Source organism: Pongo abelii, chromosome 7, assembly GCF_028885655.2.
Source record: "Pongo abelii isolate AG06213 chromosome 7, NHGRI_mPonAbe1-v2.0_pri, whole genome shotgun sequence".
NCBI classification, from domain to species: Eukaryota; Metazoa; Chordata; class Mammalia; order Primates; family Hominidae; genus Pongo; species Pongo abelii.
In genome coordinates this window covers 32,166,570-32,169,832 of record NC_071992.2, presented here as the reverse complement: position 1 = coordinate 32,169,832, position 3,263 = coordinate 32,166,570, and the positions used below count along the sequence as shown (strand labels likewise).

The 3,263-nt window shown below is 43.5% G+C and overlaps 1 pseudogene; it reads left to right on the top strand.

Annotated features, from left to right (window-relative positions):
• Positions 1-2,081: 2,081 nt before the first annotated feature.
• LOC100434787 (transcription initiation factor IIA subunit 2-like) lies at positions 2,082-2,398 on the top strand (annotated as a pseudogene).
• Positions 2,399-3,263: the final 865 nt, after the last annotated feature.

The following is a 3,263-nucleotide window of genomic DNA, read 5'->3' as shown; positions in this document are numbered from 1 at the left end:
GCAACCTCTGCCTCCTGGATTCAAGTGATTCTCCTGTCTTAGTCTTCCGAGTAGCTAGGATTACAGGTGCAGGCCACCATGCCCAGCAAATTTTTGATTTTTTTGTAGAGACAGGGTTTTAACATGTTGGCCAGACTGTTAACTCCTGACTTCAGGTGACCCACCCGTCTCAGCCTCCCAAAGTGCTGGGATTACAGGCGTGAGCCACTGCGCCTGGCTGCTTTCCTTATTTTTAAATTGGGTTGTGTGTCTTCCTGTTGTTGAGTTGTAAGAGATTTTTATGTATACTCTGGATATTAAACCCTTATCAGATATATACTTTGCAAATATTTTCCTGTTCTGTGGATCATCTTTTCACTCTCTTGATAATGTCCTTTGATGCACAAAAATTTTTAATTTAATTTGATTTTGAAGTTTTTAATTTTAATGAAGTCTAATGTCTCCTGACATTCATATGCCACTCCCATTCTCCGGGCATCGAGAACACAAACCCTGGAGCCATCTTGGATTCTTCTTGTCCCTCACTCATTCCATCTGACCTTCCAAGAAAGACCTGTCAGCTCTTCCTTCACATGTCTGCATTTATTCCTTCATCATCATTGTCACACTAGTTCAGGAACTTGTAATAATCTCCTGACTGGCTTCTGTGATTAATCTCCTCTACACACCACAAGTTGTTTAGCTCATGCTGCCTGCTTGAAAATCTTACAGTAACTTTCCTTTGCTTATAAGATAAAATCCATAGACTCTAGCATGGCCCTCTGCACCTTCCATAACCTGAATCCAACCATCTTTCCAGCCCTACTTTAACTTCCTTACACAATTCTTCAGCTCTAGTTGGATTGGTTCATTCAGTTTTCCACAGTCATACCTTGTATGCTTTTCTGTCATCTTGCTTCTTTTTTTTTTTTTTTTTTTGACAGAGTTTCACTCTTCTGTTGCATGGGCTGGAGTGCAATGGTGCGATCTCAGCTCACTGCAACCTCCACCTCCCAGGTTCAAGTGATTCTCCTGCCTCAGTCTCCCCAGTAGCTGGGATTACAGACATGCGCCACCATGCCCAGCTAATTTTGTATTTTTAGTAGAGACAGGGTTTCACCATGTTGGTCAGGCTGGTCTCGAACTCCCGACCTCAGGTCATCTGCCCGCCTGGATCTCCCAAAATGTTGGGATTACAGGCGTGAGCCACTGCGCCTGGCCATCTTGCTTATTTGCTTATGTTGTCCCCACACCTCTAATGTCTTTCCTTCCATTTCTATCAAAATCGTATTCATCTGGGTTTCTGTGGTTGGGGAAGTAGGAACATATTGCTGGGCTCCTGGTGATTGCTGTCTGCTCTGCAGCAGAAAGCCCTTTCCCCACAGTACATCAATGCAAGTTTGAATAACAAAGGCAATTTTTTGGCCAGGCATAGTGGCTCATGCCTATAATCCCAGCACTTTGAGTGGCCAAGGCAGGAGGATTGCTTGAGCCCAAGAATTTAAGACCAGCCTGGGCAACATAGGGAAACCTCATCTCAAGAAAAAAATAAAATAAGATAAAATGAGTCCAGGCATGGTAGTGTGTGCCTGTGGTCCAAGCTATTGAGGAGGTTGAGATGGGAGGATTGCTTGAACCCAGGAGGTCGAGGCTGCAGTAAGCTATAATTGTGCCACTGCACTGCAGCCTGGGCAACAGAGCAAGACCCTGTCTCAAGGGAAAAGAAAAAGAAGGCCGGATGTGGTGGCTCACACTGTAGTCCCAACATTTTGGGAGGCCGAGGTGGGCAAATCACTTGAGGCCAGGAGTTGGAGACCAGCCTGGCCAACATGGTGAAACTCTGTCTCTACTAAAAATACAAAAAAAAAAAAATTAACTGGGCATGGTAGTACATGCCTTTAATCCCAGTTACTCTGGAGGCTGAGGCAGGAGAATTGCTTGAACCTGGGAGGCAGAGGCTGCAGTGGGCCGAGATCATGCCACTGCCCTCAAGCGTTGACGACAGAGCAAGACTCTGTCTCAAAAACAAACAAACAAACAAGCAAACAAACAAAAAAGCTAAAAAGAAAAAGAAAGGCAGTTTGAGCAATCTTTCTTAAGCCATGGTATATCAGTTATACAGAAATACTGCTTTGGGAAACAGTCTTCAGGTGAGCCTAGATGAGCTCATACAGTCTCAACAGACCACCTACAAGTTCTACTTCAGTTTGATAAGGCTATAAATTCAGCATTGGCTCAGAGGGTTAGGAACAGAGTCAATTTCAGGAGCTTTCTAAATATGTACAGATTCTGTGATAATCTGTGGACTTTTGTATTGAATGATGTTGAATTCAGAGAGGTGACAGAACTTATTAAAGTGGATGAAGCAAAAATAGTAGACTGTGATGGTAAAAATACTGGCTCCAATACTACAGAATGATGGGAAAGAATGGCTTTTTAATGCTGTCTTCTGTTATTATTCATCACTTTTTGAAGAGAAGCAGAGAAGAAACTTAAAACAAATCATTTCAGCGTTGCAGAAATTACTATACTGTGCTCTCCCAGAGAATTCCAGTAGGAAGAAGCTTGTAACTCATAGCCTCTTACACGTTACCTTTATTACACAGCATGAAAAAACATAACTTTTAAAAAATGACAGTTCAAAAGTTGTTGGCTTCCTAAGAATATTCTTCAATGAAATCCTTATTAAAACTTAAAAAAAAAATCTTATCCATCCATCAAGCCCCATCACCCATATCCAGTCTATTTGGAGTCTCAAGAGTAGTCTCCAGGGCCAGCCACGATGGCTCACGCCTGTAATCCCAGCACTTTGGGAAGCCTAGGTGAGCGGATCACTTGAGGTCAAGAGTTTGAGACCAGCCCGGTCAACATGGTGAAACCACCATCTCCACTAAAAATACAAAAATTAGCTGGGCCTGGTGGTGTGCACCTATAGTCCCAGTGACTCAGGAGGCTGAGGTAGGAGAACTGCTTGAATCCAGGAGGCAGAGGTTGCAGTGAGCCGAGATCGTGCCACTGCGCTCCAGCCTGGGTGACAGAGCAAGACTCTAAAAAAAAAAAAAAGAAAGTACTCTCTAATAAATAGTGTCTCTCTCCTCTCTGCCCAGTGTTAGAGAAATAAACCAAAGAGTAAATATGGTGGCCAAGATATTAGCTTTACCGACAGAGAAGTGTTGAGAACTTAATCCAGTGTGAGGGCCAAATGGACCTGCATCCAAACTACAATAGAAGACAGAGATCCACTCACCCACCCACTCCTAGGCAGCACTCCCAGCTCTGTCAAC